General features: G+C 38.1%; 1 protein-coding gene across 5 annotated transcripts in view; it reads left to right on the top strand.

Annotated features, from left to right (window-relative positions):
• Sns (sticks and stones) overlaps positions 1-20,972 on the top strand; it is a 298,003-nt gene that overhangs the window by 175,703 nt on the left and 101,328 nt on the right. The gene's annotated exons all lie outside the window — the stretch shown is intronic.

The raw sequence follows: 20,972 nt of genomic DNA, 5'->3' as shown, positions 1-20,972 counted from the left end.
TTTATAGGTTCAGCGCAGACTTGGCGAACGAGATACTCGATTCTGTTTGCGCAAAAATGCACACACTCCAGTATGTCTAATAGAAAAGTAAATAAACGATAAGTCACGGTCCCTCCGATAGCAACGTAATACTTTTGTTGGACCGAACAATGATGGCTTTTCACAATCATCGTTATCTCGTTTCTCGAAAAGAGCCGCAGGATATTCTTTTTTTTTTCGGGAATTCCCTCTTTCTCTTCCTCTCTTTGTGTACGACATATGCAAATTTTGCGCAGAGATGGATTGAGTTATTTTTCGGCAACCAGAAGAGAATTACGACGTTGCGCTTCTATAGTGAAAGGATATATGGGAGAGTTTTTTCCCTCAAAAAAAAACGATTGAGGTAATTTGTTTTTTTCATTTTGCAGACGAAAGATGCATTGTTGAACGTAATTAATGTCATCAAGCACTGCTCTATACGTTAAGGATGCTTTACGTAAAAAATGTTACAAGAGTAACAGCTGCCTTTATGACTTTTCTCCAGAAAAAAGTAACGCAAGATTGCATTTGCGGTATAAATGGGAAGAAGGGAATATTGGCGTGGATAAGGATTTAGAAAAAATATCCCTACGCCAGGACTGACGAGAAAACTAGTGTTTTTATCGCGAACAGATTTCCTACTCGGACGAACCAAGTCACGAAGCGTCGAGGGGGGGGGGGGGGGGGAGAGGAAACCCATCTCCACCTCCTTCATCTTCAACGCGGGAAGAAAATGGGTGATCGCGCGCTCGAATAGATATCGGGGCGATCAAGTCGGGGATGCACGCGTCCCATCAATAAGATCGGAATCGCATCCCATCCGGTATCCGTGCCGGATCCACGCGCGAATTTCCCTGCGTACGGCGGCATTTTGCCGCCATAGTCATTTGTCCGTCACACACGTCGGAGAGGTCGTCGACATAAAACCGGAAGCGAATTATGTAGTCCGATATAAATCAGCCGGACACACCCCATTCGCGTCGCGAACAGGTTATTATCGACGGTGCCATTTAATCCCCCCCCCCTCCCCCTTCCCCCCCGTCGCCCTTCCCTTCGTGCATGACTGACCCAGTTTTTCCGCATATGTGTAGTTTATGTATGCCCGCGAGAAATCCTGGACAGAAATTCCGAAACACATGACAACGTACAGGGATTGAGAGGGCGGTTCACCCTTTTTTTTACACGTGTCGGTCGATATTAAAATAATCATACTTTCGCGCATTCTCTATCGCCCAATTGTGCAGAATATTAATACATGTGCGATTATTTTATTCGAATTTTTAATAGGTTCCAATGAAGAATAAACGGAAACAATTCGAGTACTTTTAGAGCAATCTTGCGTCTCGAGATAAATTTTTATTTTACTCGGCAAAATTGATTTATCGCGCGAGGGAAATTACGAGAAAATTTCGGTTTAAATTTCTACATTATCTTCCGTAAACTCACGCTTCCGGTAAATGCTAATACTATTTCCGCGAGTCATTATTATGCAAATGCCAGTTTCGCGAGCAAGCGAGAACATACTTTTAGTTCACGCGAATTATACTTCGCATTGGTTATTCGCGACGAAGTCTTAGTACCATGGTCGATCAAAATAATTATACATCGAAGCGATTAATGAGATAAATGTGTGCAATATGAATTAAATGAAATTAACTAAAAATATGATAACTATTTACTTTATATATGTATGTGTGTTTAAAAAATCATGATAGATATTGTATTTAAATTATTAGTGCAAGATTGCGATTATTATAAAATTATTTGATATAATTATTATTTTATATCCAATTATATCGCGCCATTGGAGAAATAATTTAAATTTACGCATCACAGGCACCCTATTAACTTAACTAACTCCCATATCTATAGTTGGTGCGTAGTGCGCGAGCGTGGGCGAAATCTCGGAGTAATCCTAGAGCTTCCTCTTTAATCCTGAAGCGTTTATCGTGAACAGAAAAGAAATAAAATGCGAAAGAGAGCAGTTTACTATCCAGTGGAAGCTAACCTGTTCGATAGATGGACCATACTTCGAGTTCTGATCCTTATGCCAATATTGATTCGATTAACCTTCCTTAACCCTCGAAGGTACGAGCCGAGGGGTTTGTCTGTCACTGACAGCTAGTAGGGTGTATTTCGAGGTGTGCTGACCCTCGATAAGTCTCGAGCGAGGGATCGCAGAAGACGAAAACGTTATCGCGTGTTACATCGCGATATTAAACGATCCCTTCGCGTTGAGAGCGTACGAAATTTTTTGCTGAAAGCAGCATCCCTTATATACGTTTCATGGGATCCTCAATATTATACATCTCCGGATTCCTCCTTTTAACGTATGCAATAATAATTTTTTCGCCGTCAGTGATAAATACAATTTAGCTTATCGGATAAAGGGACGATTGTTTTTTCGCTCGATGAACGCGTGCTACATTTGTTTCACAAAAGTGGCGATTTTCAAAGGGATCTCGAAAGAATATGTGCAAATAGTTGTTAATTTAGTTGATAAACGCGGGCGTGTGCATCGTGTATTTATTCTTCCGATAAAAGGATTTCATAAATACGGGTAAATGGTCGACAAATTTACGACAACCGTTGTGTATACAGAATTGGTAAAATACCGCACGCTGTTTTTTCAAACTGAATTCAGAGCGAAACGCTGATCTCTTTTATATGCGATATTAATTAAATATAATACAGCTCTCTCTCTCTCTCATAAAGATATTAAACTTTTGTCTAAATATTCCATTCCATTTTGCATTTATACACATACACCCACATGTACACTTTGAATACAACAGAAGTAATAACCATCAAACACTCGTTGTTTGTACAGTCTTGCTGTAATCCCTAATAAATGCGACACCTGTTCCCTGATGTGTAATTCGCCCCGAGAAAGAAAATCCCTATTAATAAAAGGAACGCGACACATCTCGATCAAAACTCAATCTCGATGCTCCGGTTTGCATTAGTCGATCGGTTAGCTAATAGTGATAGCTCGCCGGTAGTTTTACCGGTTACACGAGATTAGAATTTTTAGATTCGCATCACGCAAAATGTAATGTACGAGCTTGCACCGTTATTAGCGCGCTTCTAACGGTCGATAAATTGCTGCCCCGATCGAGATGTAAGACTGATAACGTTTCTAGATGTATCTTTTTTTTTTTAAATATTTTTCCTCTTTTTCTTTTATTTTTCTAAGGGCTTTAAATCGAGCAGTAAATAAACGTAGCAACTATGAGACAGAATTATAGGGGAGGAAATTAAAGTTTTTTTCTGCACGTGTATATAAATTTACAAGTGTCTAGAATGCAAACTAGCAAAATGTCCGAGTTCAACTGAAATACATTAATATCGTTTATGTTGATAAAATTTTCTTTGGAATTTTTTTTCTGGAAAAAACTCGATTTGTTTATCTTACTTTTATTTATTGTATAAAGATAAAACGGATAAACCAAATTCTTGATTTAAAAAAAATGGATGCAAATTTGAAAGAAACAAGAAAGAGCGAGAAATAAAGACATGTGAAGAGCATAATTTAATTAAATGCTGCGATTATTAGGAGGATGCTAATAATTATCCGGAATCGCGCGTAGTAACTATAATAGTTCGTCAAGTTTTCGCAAATCTTTGAGCGCGAGTCGCTCAAGTTTCTCAGAACATTACTTAATTTAATCGCGCAAACTCCTAGCTGCGAAAACAAAAGAAAATAGAGAGCGAGAGAGAGAGAGAGAGAGAGAGAGAGAGAGAGAGAGAGAGAGAGAGAGAGAGAGAGAGAGAGAGAGAGAGCGGCATCGAGTGGTCGGGTACGAGCACGCCAATTATAATTCGCCTCCGTCTCGATTTTTATCGGAAGTGCAGTAAATCCGCAGAAGCTGCTCTCTTACCACCTTCCACTTCGATCATTCGAACGAGCTGGAACTTTTAATTTCACGCGTTAATGGCAGCCGCCTCTCCCTCCCCCTTCCTCCTCCCCCCGTCTCCTCGGTTAAAGGATATTCTTTATTACTCCGCAGTCGATCCCTCTGCCCGCCCGCCCCTTTTCCAGCTCTTCGACGTGACTTTGGAGAGCTTCCGGTCTGCGGGTTCATCGGAGGGTTGGAGTAGACGATCGACAGAGAGAGAGAGAGGGAGGGGGAGGAGGGGAAAGAAGGTGAAGCTCGCGCGAGAGACGAGGGGTTAATCACGACTTTGGAGAAATATTTGCGATGGTATGCATCCCCCGCATTCTCGTTCTTCGTTCATTGCAACGAACCGTTTTCTCCCCTCTTTGTCGTCCTCGTCTCTTGCTCGTTCTCTTGCACCCTGCACTCTGATCCCTCAACTCTGGCATTTTTTTTTTACATATTCTACATGTTATACCGCGCTTTTCGATACATCGTTCGTATTGTCGCCAGCTTTCGGGTGACCTCTTTCCTTCCTCGCGAGTTTTCCAGCCTCTAGGAATTAGTTGAAAAATTTATGGGCAATGTTCGCTAGTTCGGTAGCTGAGAATGGAGAAGAGATCTTATCGAGCGAGAAGAATCTCACTTTCTTATCGATCTCGCGAATTATACTTGCTTGAGATACGCGATGAGATTCTGAGATCGCGATTTAGGGGGGGACTGTAATAAAGTGAGAGGCTCGCGATGTTATCTCTTGTTAATGGACGTAACGGAAATAGTAGAGATATAATTAAGATAGATCGTAATACATGTATATGAATTATAAAGAATGCAATTAATGTAAAGTAAAAACAATTTCGAGTTTCCCTCTTTTTTCGGACTAATTTCTATTATCAATATTCTGCGACTAGAAGCATCTATCTTCATTTTGCGGTGAGCCACAAATGCCCTGCAGTACCTCAATCTATAAGCGGCTTGGGGTGATGGTATGCTAAACCACACAAGAGAAAACCACACTTGAAGTACTTGGCTTATTACGTCTGTATCCAAATAGTATTATGATTATTAAAAAAATATAAAAAAGAAAGGGAAAAAAAATTCCCTTCTTCCTTTTTCTAAACGTATAAAATAATTCAAGAGAGACAAGAAATATAGAAAAAAAGGTGCTTGAATCTCTTATCTAGTTCTCTAGTTTAATTATTCTGAAATTTATTCGGAGTAACTTAAATGTGCATCCCCAAAATCCTTCAGAGTTCCTTTAATATTAATTCTACTTCCCAGATATCGAGATATACATGTTGAACGAGACTCAATTATTTCAGAATCTTTCTTCATCGTTTGACCCAATTTGTCGGAGTATTTGTGTTATATACGTATGTTGAAGTTTGTTCCGCAATTTTCTCTCTTCCTCATCCTCTTTCCCTCCCCTTGCGAGTATGAAACTATCCCTCGACGATATATCTCGTTTCGTGTTTTCCTACAACAATCTATGACCTAATGAAGCGCATCCGCCCGACTTCCGAATCTTTTCTTTCTTTTTCGCCGACGTCTCTTGACCCCCATCGTCTCTCTCTCTCTCTCTCTCTCTCTCTCTCTTGAATCTCTCCACCTCTCTACTTCTCTTTCTCCCGTACTTATTAACCAGTCATACCCTGGATCCTCTTACCTTTGCCATTTATTCCGCCCTCTTTTTTTTCTTCCATCGACTTCTCGGACTTTTCCCAAACGAAACGAACTGTTTCGAACTTGGCGATTCCGCGGGGTTTCATTTACAGTTGCCCAAGTTTCGCGTCTCTCTCAATTACGATTCGTTGACGTTTCACAACTTCTGTTCGGACGAAGCTGTTTGAGAGGTACCAGCGTCACCTGTAGTTTTTCCAACTTAGCGGTCGTTTTCTGTGTATCATCTCCCACGCAAATTTCCATTACAATTTTTATCTGTCAACACTTCGTCAAAAATTATTCAGTCAATAGTACATCAGACAATCACTTCTCTCGATTTCGACATACATTATATTATTTATATCCTGCTAATAAATCCTAGCAAATTTTTATCGATGATTCTTTCGGCGCAATTTTCAAGATCCAAGAAAACGCGTCTTGCACCCTCCATCCATGTATTTATTTTCGTCACATTTGCACAGGGTGTAACGAGAAGAATAAAGCACGAAAATACGAAATTGCAATCGACGCAATTGGTTTCCCCTGAATTTCGTAGCTAGACAAACAATAGCGTGACCGGGGGAGAGGGTTTTTTTTTTTTTTACGATATCGCGCGCGGTCCAGCAAAATCGATACTTTTCCTTTCTCTCTTTCTCTTTCCTCCCATCCACCCTCCGCCCTCCCCTCCTTCCGAAAATCACCCACGCTCGAATGAACTCGCCGTCGCAAATTTGTTTCACGCTCGCTCGAGTCTCCCCAGAATTAATCCACTGGCCATTACCAGCCGGGGAGGGGAAACAAGAGGGGGGAGGGGGTACAAACCGCGCTTTGTGCGCGGACATGGTTCGCGTTACGAGCCATTTTGTCGGCGACAACAGATGGTATACGACGGCCCGCTTTTTAAGGGTATCGCGTCCCCGGGACGCATAACGGGCGTCAAACATTTTTAACGCGCGTTTAAATAACCCGCAGCCAATCGGCACCGCAACACAACCCATCGTCGTTCGCGTGCCGCTGTTTGTTTATCGTTTTTTAATTGTCGCCGGCTTCCGGTCAGCGACGATTCGAATCGGTATATCGTTCCGGTAAATTTTCGGTACATGAATGGGGAAAAGGGTACTTTGTATGCATCAATTCGTGGCTTGAAAAAATATTGAGAGGCTAACATGAATCTCCCGAATTGAATTTTGATGAAATTTTTTCTTGCCGTTGTTAATCATCGTTAAAAAAATTAAGGAAATATAAAATAATTTTTTTCTTCGGGATTTATTATATATTATTATTTATTTATTATATATTATTATATATATAATATTATATATTTATAATATTATATATTATTTATTATATATTATTATATTATATATTATTTTATATTATATATTTTATATTATATATTTATTATATTATATTATATATTATATATTTTATATATTTTATATTATTATATTATATATTATTATATATTATTTATCATATATTATATTATATATATATTAATTGTTTTACCAATCTTCTTTATCGAGATGGTGGAAAGTAGGGCGAATTGCAATTGGATATCCGCCAATGAAATGCGCGAAATTCACAAACGTTCGCCTTCGATATCTCGGCAACGTATGTGTTTCCCCGCGTCGCATCCCGGGCGATAAATCATCGGCAGATGGGAACCTCGACGACTGGAAACCGTATAGCGAAGGCGCCGTTTACCGGGGAATCGGAAAAAAGAGTGGAACGAGAAACGATATATGTATATATATGCGAGCCACGAAGAGAGAAAAGCCAAGGACGACCTGCCGCGATTACGTGCGGTTCCCTGCAACCGATCGTAGGGCGTAGTATGTATGTGAGTAATAATCGTCAGCATCCGCTGGGCTCACTTAACTAATGCCCTTGCTCCACTCGTTGCCATGATCCTTGGAACACGAAAGAATCTTGGAAAATATCTTACCGCAACCGCATACGTTCGTTCTCTGCTTTTTCGCTTCTGCATCCATGACCGTTTGCGAGAAATCGAAAAACTTTACTCGGTTTTCACTGCCAAAGATGTGAAGGGATGATAAAATTGAAGGTTAGATAAATTTAGCCTGCATTTAATTGATTCAGCTCGATGCATTTATATAATTGGCGCACTATCTGAAAGAGAGGGAAAGAAATTCAGAGAAATAGAGAGAGAGAGATTTATACATATATATCTTTGTTAAATTCATATAGGCTTTCTAAATTATATTTAATGCAATCGACATAAAATTATTTTTGAAAAATAAGGAAATTGTCAGATTTAAGAAATATTAACCAAAGGTCACATCATGGATCACTTTGACCCTATCGATATTTTAACAATAGGATATTCCAAAATATTTCTTAATCGATAAAAATAATGTTTAAAAATTATTTTTTAACTACTGTTGCATATGATCATTTTCTACAGCTGTCAAGGAAATTTTATATATAAATTTTTGTAAATTTTTTCGAGCAGCTGGAACTGCGACAAGACGTTTTGACCCATATGTGACGAGGAAGAGAACAAAAAGATGCGTGACCTACAAAAATTAACTTGACGACATTTGTGTGTCAACATGAATGAATATCACTGCGACATACGAAGACAAGAAATTAACTTGATTTGGGAAAAATAAACGCAAATATATGTAAAAAGTTTCGTTTTTCAAACGCGCTAATCCTAAGATTCAAGTAAATACATGTATAAAATTTCTCTTTTTACTACAAATATCACGAGCTTTAAAAGATTATTTCGTCGTAAAAAGATGTTAAAAGCCTTCGGAAAGCTACGGAGAACGAATTATCCAAGCGTAAAACACCTTTGCTCTCTAGCTCAGGAATTTTTACGCTGTTAAAACTCGTTTGCACGCTGCTACGCGTCAAGGGGCACTCTTATCGATCAACAATTATTTCTTGTGTTATTTATGCCCGTGATAAATTCATAGTCGCTTTAAAAGGCACTTTATACGTATAAAATACGTTCAAGAGTCGCGTTCAAGTTTAGACGACGACGGCGAGATCCATTTAAAGGCTCAGTCCTAGTGGTATAAAAAATCTGGTAGTATAAAAAATTAATGACTTTTAGGAAGATTTTTTAAAAATATTGGAAATTGACCTTGTTAGCGTCTTATTGATATTTAAACAATATTTCGGTATTTTTAAGTCTTGGATATTTAGCTTTTTCCCCTTCTCGTATAATTGCGTGAAGTGAAAAAATTTAGTTTAGCTTTATCCCGCAAGAGATTCTCACTAAACCTAATTAGAATTAAAAAAATTAATATTTAATATTTTTCCGACCTTCGAGAAATGAAAAAAGTTTCAGTAAAATTGAAATATTTAAATTTAAAATGACCCTTTGTTATTTTTCAATTTTTTTTAAAATAAAATCCGAAAATTTGATATTCCAAAAAATATCCTAAAAATATAAATAGGTTTTTCATTTCAGATAATTGCACGAGGAGGAAAATAGAGCCAAATATCCCAGATTTAAAAATACTAATATATAGCGTGTTCAATAAAAACATATGTAAAAAGATTAATTTCTAAAAAAAATCCTTCAAAAAAAAATGTCTAAAAATCACCAATTTCCCATACTGTTGGGGTAGAGTACCGGGCCCTTAAGTAAATTAATAAGAGTAAACATGAAGGACATAAAACCGGCGTCTTGTATACAGTTCTGGATACTGTATACGCCTAAGAAGAGAACGTGTACGTACATAAGAGGCACCTCTTATCTTCCACTTTGGCGGACTTTTGTGACCTGTGTATCACCACAACAGCCGGGAATTATATTCCTCGAGTACGTACGTACTTAGATACGTTACGCAGGCTGATCGCAGATCGAGAGACGAGATTTCACGCGATACGGCTCCTCGGTTCTCGCCGGCGCGGCGTCCTGAGCACCTAAGTACCATGAAACGCGCGCATCTCATCGCATCCCATCCAGGTATCCCACGCGCCGGTCGCGCGCACCGACGCGTCGTCTCGTCCGGCGGAGCGTGTTGCTCGGTCTGGTGGCGCAAACGAGCCGTGTCGCCGGAAAAATTGCCGCGCCGCGATAAAGGCCGCCGTTGCGTTTAATAATTTCACGGTGAGACAGATCGCGACGTTCCTTCCGCGTCGCGATGCAGCCGGACAACGAGTGAATAAGAGAGCCTCGTCATTTACTGACTCACCGGGTCTCCCTCGAGTGCGAAAATGGTGAAATAAGCCCGAGCGAGGCGATATTACGGATCTCCGCGTCGGTTCCGGGAGGATCTGAAAGGAAGGAAAAAAATGTATTGTCGTAATTTGTAAAAATTGCTTGATTTTTTTATTCGATGGTTATTGATTTTTTTTTTATATTTTTATATTCTTTTTAATTCGATTGTTGATGTATTAATATGACATTGATTAATAATTGATAATTAATTATTGAGTACAAAAGAAGAGCCATGAAGCAATAAATGTTATTGTATGACAATTCTTCATGGTATATAAACCTCTAAAAAATATTAAATTATAAATATAACAGGTTTTATTGAAATAAATTGAATTTTTTTATTTCGTTTTATTTTATTTATTAATGACACTATTTATTTTTCTATATGAAAAGGCTTTGTTTTTCGGAAAAATTGTCGGTGTATCCACTGACAAATTTTATCGAGTATAACAAATTAATTAACGTAGGTAAAATAAAATAAAAAATATAACTGTAACAATATTTTGTTTACCATCAAAATTCACAAAATGTATCAAAAAATTATTATAGTCGAGTGAGTAAAATCTTAATTTTATGACGAATCGTCCAAGCGCGCGCGAGTGATAAATTTGAGCGAGGAGGAAATCTGTTTTAAAAATGCGTGTCATAAATTTCTCGCTGATAAATGGATGGGGATTTCTTTCTTTTTTTTTTTTTTTAGATCGGAACGAAAAAGAATCTCGTATATTGTTTTCTTTTTCCTTTCCCTCGACTGATTATCCGTCGTGACGGAAATTTTCTTCGCGCGCGAAACGGACACGAACGCGATGAAAACGGCATTTCCGACGGTTATCTCGCCCGGTCTTTTCTCACCTTACGGGCTTTAAGACCACCTTTACTTTGTTCCCTCTCGTTTCTTCTCGCGTTTGTCTCGTCTCGCGGAGACTATTAACGAGAACGGCTGAGGGGGCGGGGGTGAGGCTTCGTAAAATCGCGCACCATCCTTATCTCTTCGGGCGAGGCCGCCGCCTCTGAGACCAAGTTTCCTTATCGTTCTGTTCATCGTTCTCATCGGAAGAAGTTTGCCTTTCGGATAACGAGAGGAGCTTCTGAGAGAGAGAAGCGCGCGCCTGTTCGGCCGCCTCGAGCCAACCGAGGAAAATGGCCGGCCGATCGCTTCTTTCGACTTCGGCGATGATGAGGTTCTTCGGAATATGTCCGAGAAATTCACCAATTTCCCCAAATACTCGCGCTCGACACGTTTCCGGTCGAGGAATGAAGGAAACCGCCCTGCGGGGGTTGGTTATTATCGCACAATTCAGTGTAGATTTAACTAAACGCACCTAACCTAACCTAAACGCGAGAGCGTTTTCGAATCTCACTTTAATAGCAAGATTCTTGTATAAAAGAATAAATTTTGTTCGATTAAAGCTCAAAATTGGATGGTTTAGCGATTAATATAATAATCATTTTTATCATTAATGAGAATTTTTTTTTCGCGAGAATACAATTGATTATTTGAAAGTGAAGAAATAAATCTTCTTTATATATATTTAGAATATATATTATAAATATATTTATATCTATTTTTATATTATTTTATATTATTTTTATATTATTTATTTTTATTTATTTATTTATTTTATTTATTTATATTTATAAATATGTATTATAAATATACAAATAAATCTTCTTTTTACTTAGAATATATTATAAAAATATATGCATATTATATTGTATATAAATCAAACTAGAAATTTAAGAAAAATGTCGTTTCATTAGACATTCTTGACGAGGATAAATCGACGACAGTTTCGAAATTCCGTATCTTGGGAACGCTTTGTATATTTCTCTCCGAGCGAAAACGCGAATATAATCAACGAATGTCAACGAAGGTCTTATCTTTATACGGCATTCCCGATAATCGACATCTTCGCTTCAAGTCGACGTTATCAACGTATCGAGTGAAGAATCGACATTGTATCCATTGCAGTAGGTATCGATTAAGTATCGCGTTCGTTTCGAACACCATTAAACGAGAGATCGGCCATGCCGATAATAGCTCGCACTCCGCGTAATTGCTCTCGTAGGATCAAAAAAAGCGCGTATCCGCGTTCGTAAATACCTGTTCCCGCGATCTCCTGGAGCTTTTTTCCCAAGTGATGGTTTAACGAGAATCGTGAAGGGAAACAAACGCAACGATGAATGAAGAGGGACCGGAGGAGGGGAGCTCGTCCCTGGAGAAAATTCTCATTATATCTATGGCAAAGGGAGATTTTCGCGCGATTTGTCGTCGATTTTATTTTCAGATCCCTTGCCTCGATAAGAAGAATTTAAAGCCCGGGAACATCCGTTACGCTAAACCTACCGTTTTCCGCCGCGCGCCTGTAAATTATTCGTTATACGCGACCCGAAGGCACTAAACTTCTTTACGGCGGTCGCCAACTGCGTCGCTTCACGGCTAAGTTGATTCGGTGACGCAATTTAAGAGGGATGGGTGAGTAAACATTTCTCTCTGCAGCAGCGATCTGGGCTGCTGGGAAGGAAAGTCGATCCGATAATACGATCGCCTTAGATTCGCGAAATGTCATCGTCGAACGGTTGATGCGATTGCGAGGACGCGAATAAAAATATCACCGATTGTTATCGCTGTTAAATTGAATGACAAAGGCGCAGAAGGCGCTCTCAGATATGTGTAATTTAAAAAAATAATGATTTTTCGATATGCGTTTAATAGTAATACGCTTTTAATGGAGAGATAAGTGTGACATTGCAATAATACAATATGACAAAGTTTCACTTCCTTTTTTTGCGACCTGTATCAAACCTGCCATTTCTCGTAGAGTTTTTATGCTGAATCCAAATCCGGTCGCAAAATTGCTCTAGCATGTTGCAATTTTGAGAAAAATGGCGTAGAAATTCCTAAAAAGGGGTGGCAATAATTAGGAGTACTATAACTTTTAAATATAATTCACATAGGCCTATAAGATCTCAAAAGAATCATCATACTTTAATAACTCATAGGCCTATTAATTACACAGGCCCACAAAAAAAAAAGTACCCTGTGCTGGCGATCTGACTAGGCTAGTCTTATGTATTTTGGCCCGCTGAATTCGAATCTGACGTCAGAATTGCTCCATCACGTCACAGTTTTTTTTAAATCTCAAAAGAGAAAGATAAAAATTTCGTAAAAATCGACATTCTAGGGTAGTAAGACTGCGCTTCTTAAAGAAAAAATTACCAAAATCATATTTTAATGTATTTTCTGGCATTATAAATCCAAATCCGATTTGTCACACCAATCATACCATCGATTCCATTAACATTTGTCATGAAAAAGTAGCAATCTTCCGTATTCCATATTTGATTTTAGTTCATTCATAAATCTTATATTGGAAAGAATTAATCTTATATTCTCCAAGTCCAAATTTTGAGAAAAACTTTTTCGAAACTTACAGCTTCTAGCTGTTGAGTTCGTATAAGATGCAGAAATTTCTTTATATAGATCACAAAACTCTTTTCATGTCTTTAAAGCGCTAGAGGTACATGAAAAAAAAGATTGTGCTATCTGGAGGTAAAAACCTATCTTAATATCTTCGCATCTTGATAAATAGAATCTGTTTGCAGTAAATTTTAGGTGTTACAACCTCAAAAAATAAAAAAAGTAAAAAATGAGCACAAAAAAAAATTGAGCACAACGTTTATATTCTAGGTCGGATTTGGATTTATAATGTCTGAAAATACATTAAAATATGATTTTGGTAATTTTTTCTTTAAGAAGCGCAGTCTTATTACCCTAGAATGTCGATTTTTACAAAATTTTCATCTTTCTCTTTTGAGATTTAAAAAAAACTGTGACGTGATGGAGCAATTCTGACGTCAGACTCGAATTCAGCGGGCCAAAATACATAAGACTAGCCTAGTCAGATCGCCAGAACAGGGTACTTTCTTTTTTTGTGGGCCTGTGTTATGTTCGCTTTCAATAGAGTACTCTAAATATTGTCCAAACATTTTTAGGGGTTTCTACGCATTTTTAGGGATTTGGATTCAGCATAAATAATCTATCCAAATCGCAAAATCCCGTTGAACTGATCCTTGATTGGAATTTGCGACTACTCGGTAGGAGAAAAAAAATCGGACGAAATAAAATTTTATTCCTGATAATGTAAATTCTCTGAGAGGTGAAGACTCTCTGTGTAAAGTAGCTTTATTAACTATGTAACAATCGTATTTCGCGTAGGACGAGATAGGACGAAACGCGCGTATCCGACATAAAAAATGGTATATTTTTTCTCGCGTACGTGAATTTTTTTCTCTCTCTTTTTCTCTCTCTAATATCAAACTGAGATAGAATAGTGTAGGAGCATGATTTAACGTCAACAATAATGTACTACTTTCAGTATCAGATATAGAATTATAAAGCTTGTAATGTCTCTCATGTAGATTTCACGAATCGCATCGCGTACCGGATTTACATAACCCGGTATATTTCCGGATTTCCTTTTTAGATTTACGGGATCGTAAATATATACTTCTTATCAGCGCTTTTACAACGCTTACTGCCCTCTCAAGCAAAATGTACGACAAAAACGGGAGATATTCTCGCGCCTCCGGAATCGAGATCGCGATTAAGAGATGACCCATTTAATCACAGGTTGCGCAGAGATTCCGTTCAATTAACTCGCGCGCTTTATTTTATAAACGATCGGGAAGGCTTTAATACTCTCCGATAGCTGGAGAATAGAAAGCGTAGAATTCACAGAGATCGGATAATTGCCGATTCCGATACGTTCACAAACTTGGATTTTTTTTAATGAAATAAAATGCGAAAAAAAAATAACGAATCGTTAGTTATTATTTTTGCCTTCCGCCCTATAAATCCAATTTCGAAACATGAATTTCAAACGTAGATATAAACTAAAGATAAAAGACAAAAAGAGAAACCAATGTATAAAAAAAAATCTTTAGGGAAGTTGCCTTTTTTGGAAAATAACGTGAATAAATAAATTTTCGCGTTCGTTGCGCCCAGAATAAATTGGCACATAAAGTTGAAACGCGAATAAATATATACCATGAAAAAATAATGGAACGCGCGCGCGAAGGGCTGAGATCTCAAGGGATGAGACCTCTGAACTCCATGCAGTGTAATATATCCTTTATAGGTTTTTTTTTTATTTATTTATTTTATCGTGTTTTCTTACGTGCACGGCACGGCATATTCTCGCTCCAGATCGCCTGTACACGCTTTACACGCGCGTTTAAAACGGATTATTGCAAACACCCCGTGCGTTTAACGTATGCAAACTCGGTGGCGACAAACTCGCTTAACGAGCGCGCGCGATGAATATTCGGCTGCTTTAAGCCGGCCGACCGGGCTAATGTCAAGCCGGCCAACTTTGTCGCAGCGTTTTTGCTTATCGCGCGCTCGTCGCGTCGACAAAATTGCGAGAGGAAAAAGAAAACATATATAGAGAGAGAGCGAAAGACAGAGAGAGAGAGGGTGGCGAGAATTTTGCGTTTTCGGCGACTCGCAGGCAGACCCTGCGAAGAGCGCAATTTTGTACATTTTCATGTACGAGTCGTCCGCAATTCGCGGAACAAACCTTCCGATTTTAATAACAGATTTTCTCGGATCAATCTGGAGTCGATTTTTCTTTACCGAGAATGTGGTCGAGGGGTAGTCGTCGTTTTATTCCGCCCGATTTAATTTTCAACGATGCCAATTTGGAATTTGGCATCTCTTCGAGAGGAGAAGGAAGCTGGTTCAAATTCATCAAAACGTCTATCTATTTTATGAATCAAAATGTAGTAAGCTAAGAGGCATGTGTAATCTGAATGGCAGTAATGAAATTTTGTAATAGTGCTCATTTTCTTCCATAGGAGAGTCCAGAATCTTCAGTCTTGCTCTTAAAGTCGAATTGTTTTTTTTTATCATATCTTCGTTATCACCTGCAAATAATATTCGAGAATTAAAATATTTGACAATTTTATCAAATGAAAAAGATAGCTTTGACATGTCAAGAAAAAATCAGTCTCATTTGTAGATAACTGTGAATTTATATATTTACTTGTGACACGTTTCTAATTCTCAATTTCCATTCTGTTTGTTTTTTTAGGATTGTTTTATTTTCATAGATTCGAAAATCTCGTAGATAAACATTGAAAATAGAGAGGACGAGAGATTTCGCGTCTTTTTTCTTTTTTGTTTTGTTAAGCTGTGCTGTTTTTTTGTAAGTCGCATCGCGCGGATTCATACCTGCATACGAAGCTTGTCCCCATAGAAAGAGATCAAACAGTCATACCTAAATATACTTTCCAATGATGAAAAAAAAAGGAGATACCAGATATCAGATCAAAACTATATTTTAGGTATTTTTCGAATTGTCAGGCGAATTGATCCTGGATCTGAAAGCGAGTGCGTGGAACTTGGAGGGGGTGCTTTCTACGTACAATTTACACGCCAGTTGCAGGAGAACGTGGTACAAGCACGAGCGTCGGTCCCAATATCTCCGCACATTCGGGAGAAGAGAGAGATGGAGAGGTAGAGAGACGACAAGCAAGCGCTGCGCGACCAGCAGCACAATGCTTACGTTCCGGAAGCGTGTACGAAGCGCTTCCACGGTAATTAGTGTATTCTCTGAGTGGCCGGAGTCATTAGGCCCGCCGGCGCTGCCGAAAGCTTCACCTTGACTCGAGGAACACGTAGAGACGAAAGAGAAAGAGAGAAACATTCTCATCCGTATGTATTCATCCATCTGTTTATCGCTCCGTCTACTTGTCCTCGCGATGCTGACGCTCTTACCCTCTGACAGAGTTGAATAGTTTCGAAGCTTCTTCCGACGCTTCCTCCGAAGACTCCGCGCGCGAGTTGAAGCCGAACATTTCATTGTGTCCCGACATAGAGTCGTTAGGCAAGCTTGTCTGTACAATGTACAGCCTCGTCTTTACAGATTTGGCGCAAGAATATTAAATGCGAGAATATTAAACTATAATTAATTATTTATTAATTTAGTAGAAAGATAGCTTATGCAAATATCTTTATCCTCAATTTTAAAAATTATCTTTTAATATATGTTTACGCTTTGTTGATAAATTAAATAATTATATTGATTATATAATTATATAATTATAGCATATATTATATATTACTTATATATTATATGTACAAACTTATATTAATATTATTAATATTAATAACATCTGTTGTTTTTATAGATTTAGTAAGACTCGCGAGAATATTGAAAATATCAGTTTACATTAATAATTCCTAATTTAGTAGAAAAATAGCTTACGTAAATATCTTTATTTTTAATTTTAGAAACTATTTTTTACTATTTTATTTATATGTTCATTTTTGGATGATAAGTTAAATAATTATATTGATTATATAATCATATAATCAATATATAAATAATTATATGTATATTAAACCGATACTAATAACACAGGCCACAAAAAAAAAAGTACCCTGTGCTGGCGATCTGACTAGTCTTATGTATTTTGGCCCGCTGAATTCGAATCTGACGTCAGAATTGCTCCATCACGTCACAGCTTTTTTTAAATCTCAAAAATAGACGAAAATTTCGTAAAAATCGACATTCTAGGGTAATAAGACTGCGCTTCTTAAAGAAAAAATTACCAAAATCATATTTTAATGTATTTTCAGACATTATAAATCCAAATCCGACCTAGAATATAAACGTTGTGCTCAATTTTTTTTTGTGCTCATTTTTTATTTTTTTTATTTTTTCAGGTTGTAACACCTAAAATTTACTGCAAACAGATTCTATTTATCAAGATGCGAAGATATTAAGATAGGTTTTTACCTCCAGATAGCACAATCTTTTTTTTCATGTACCTCTAGCGCTTTAAAGACATGAAAAGAGGTTTGTGACCTATATAAAGAAATTTCTGCATCTTATACGAACTCAACAGCTAGAAGCTGTAAGTTTCGAAAAAATTTTTCTCAAAATTTGGACTTGGAGAATATAAGATTAATTCTTTCCAATATAAGATTTATGAATGAACTAAAATCAAATATGGAATACGGAAGATTGCTACTTTTTCATGACAAATATTAATGGAATCGATGGTATGATTGGTGTGACAAATCGGATTTGGATTTATAATGCCAGAAAATACATGGAAATATAATTTCGGTAACTTTTCCCTCAAGAAGTGCAGTCTTACTACCCTAGAATGTCGATTTTTACGAAATTTTCGTCTTTCTCTTTTGAGATTTAAAAAAAACTGTGACGTGATGAAGCAATTCTGAAGTCAGATTCGAATTCAACGGGCCAAAATACATAAGACTAGCCTAGTCAGATCGCCAGCACAGGGTACTTTTTTTTTTGTGGGCCTGTGTAATTAACACCTGTCGTCTTTACAGATTTATTTTATTCTCTCAAGATTCGCGAGAATATAAAAAATACTGGATTGCATTAATTATTCCTAATTTAATAAGAAAATAGCTCACGTAAATATCTTTTTTCTCAATTTAAAAAATTATCTTTTGTACAAGTTTGTCCTTTGATGACGAATTAAATAATTATATTGCTTATATAATTCTATAAATATTTATAGAAAAATAAATCCTATAAATAACTATAATATATAAATTCTATAAATATTCGTATATTGAAACCGTACTAATAATTAACGTAGATCGGTAATATGGAATAAATATGAAAGGGGGAGAATCTTAAATAGCAGAATCTTTGAATAGCAAGGGTACAAAAGCTCCGCGACTGCGAGAGCACGGTTATATATATGTATTACTTTTTCATTTTATCGCGGTGTCATAATGGAGCACAATATGCCCTCGGAACGTGAATCATACCTAGCTCTAATTTACTCTCTCTCTCTCTTCCCTCCCCCTCCTCCTTTGACTCTCTTGCACCCTCCCGAATGTGCGAGATATTAGGAGCACGACTCGAGAGTCGTGCCACGTTCTCGTGTAGGCTATAAACTGGGTGTCCGTGCCTGTTCCCCGGCTACGAGAGGCACACAGCATACTACCTACATAGGCACCATCCCGCCGAGAAACAGAGCCGCGCGACCTGAATTTATTAGGCCGTGACGCGAAAACTTGGGAGCGCGGCAGAGGAAGGGTGGCAGCTGGGGGAGGGAGGCGGATAGTCCTGTCCATACATTTTTCACACCGCGATAAATTCTTATTGTCCGAGGGCACGTAATGCCCCGTGTGTGTTACGTTGTTACATCGGGGTAATATTACCGTTGCGTTATGCACAATCGTGACTTATGCGATGGTCGCGCGATGGGACGGAAAATGATTGAATAGCGACACGCGTCTCGGAGAATGGCTTGACAGATACCGTTTGGTTTGGACAAAAATGAAAAATTGCAGCTTCGCTCATTTTCCACTTCCCGCGAGGAACCTGAAACAATGATTGAAGCGGTAGAAAGATTCCGTTGCCATTTAATAAATCGATTAAAATACTACAAAAATGCTAGAAAATCCTATAAAATCCTATAAAAAGCGTTTAGAAATCGAAAAAGAACCGCACGACCTTTAATACGCTCTCGGGATATTGAAGACTCATGCAAATTTGTTTTTATTACGTAGTTTATCGTCAATTTCGATCACACGCTATTATCGATATTACATTATCCTAATAAGCGGATGTATTATCGTATTACACGGAGATGTACAAGTGCGTGCATTGTTGAAATATCGCGAAAATATGATTCGTATATCGTGTGTCGCGGCAAAAGAAATTAAATATTCCACGAAGGGGAAAGGACGTTGAATCTCCATGCGAAAAAAAAAGAAACGCGGAGCTCTAAAAAAAAAAAGAGAGCATCACCTTTGTTTTCTACGGGCAAAAATTGAGATAGACACGTGCTAACTTGTCACGTCATGGGAAACTCATGTTTTATTCCGTTTCGTCGCGTATATCGTAGTTCAGTTTAGATTTCCCGTGTCCCCCATTCCCCTTTCCCCCCTCCCCCTCCCGCCTCCTTCCTCCCAAACGTGCACACGCGCTCGGGTCGCATTATTATCGCGTATTACACGAGGTTACACGAGGTCAGCGACCTGACAATATAACGAGCGTTTCTCTCTCTATTCGTTAATAAGCTTCTTTACATCATTGTTTAACTTTGGAACTCATGAGAGATGTACGGGGGTGGTCGATATGGCGTAAAGTTCGCCGTAATGTAGTTCACCAACTTTCCCGCAAGTATTATATACTTTCCCATAAGAGCTCCTGGGGTATCATATTTACGACTTATAGACGTCATCAGCGGCGGGATAGTCACATTCCCAGGACGCTACATCTTCATTGAATGGGCGCGGAAAATGGGAGAAAGCCGAGCCAATAATAACCATCTCCTCCATCCGGAGCTGCGGAAGAGACAATTTGGAAAATTATCGAGAAATTACGCGGCATTTTGTTTTTGTTCTTGCGTGCGAAAATTATACGAGGCGAGATGTAATCACGGAGGATGCGATGCGCTTGCAACTATCTTCGGGATCCTGATTGGTACATTTACACCTCGTGCATCAAGCGCGCTGCCGGCAGGAATTATTGAATCTAATTACACCGGAATCTAATTACGCCTCTTTTACGAACGTAATCGTCGATAATTAAAAAAACAATTAAAATTATTATATAAAAATTATTATATAAAATACATAAAGGGCTTAATGAAACCGGATTATCGGATTATCGATTAAGCTTCGATATATATTAATCACACGCGTTGAAGATATGTAAAACATCGGTAATTAATAACGCGAGAGCTATCACATTTTCCCGCGATTTTCTTCATCAAGGGTATAGTTCGTGGCGCAATATTTCGCGTGAAAAAAAAGGAGGGGATGGAGCCATTGGCGCGTGCAACAAATACGGCGAATAGTTTTTCGAATTTTTATCACGATGATGGCGCGAGCGGCAATTTCTTACATGGCCGAGCAATCTCGGGAGAATTTTTCATTATACAGAAGATTGAATCGATTTTGCAAGATAGACGATAGCGCTTTGGTGTTTAAAAACTGCGTTTTTCGGCGATTCTCGTCGCGAGAAAACGTATCAATTGGAGCTCGCGATTGGACGACTGTTCTCAATGTCTCATGTATACAGGGTGTCCGATTCGTGAGGGACCAAACGAAAAATGATGATAGATTGGGTCAAACTAAGAAGAAAAGTCCTCTACCATTTTGCAAAATTCGCAATAATTATTAAGTAATAAGCAAAAATGTCACATGAGGG

The sequence above is a fragment of the Camponotus vicinus genome, unplaced genomic scaffold (assembly GCF_025532165.1).
Source record: "Camponotus vicinus isolate PSW18456_S1 unplaced genomic scaffold, iyCamVici1.0 SCAF_5, whole genome shotgun sequence".
NCBI lineage: Eukaryota > Metazoa > Arthropoda > Insecta > Hymenoptera > Formicidae > Camponotus > Camponotus vicinus.
The sequence above is the reverse complement of the archived record's forward strand: the minus strand, read 5'-3'. Positions and strand labels throughout refer to the sequence as shown.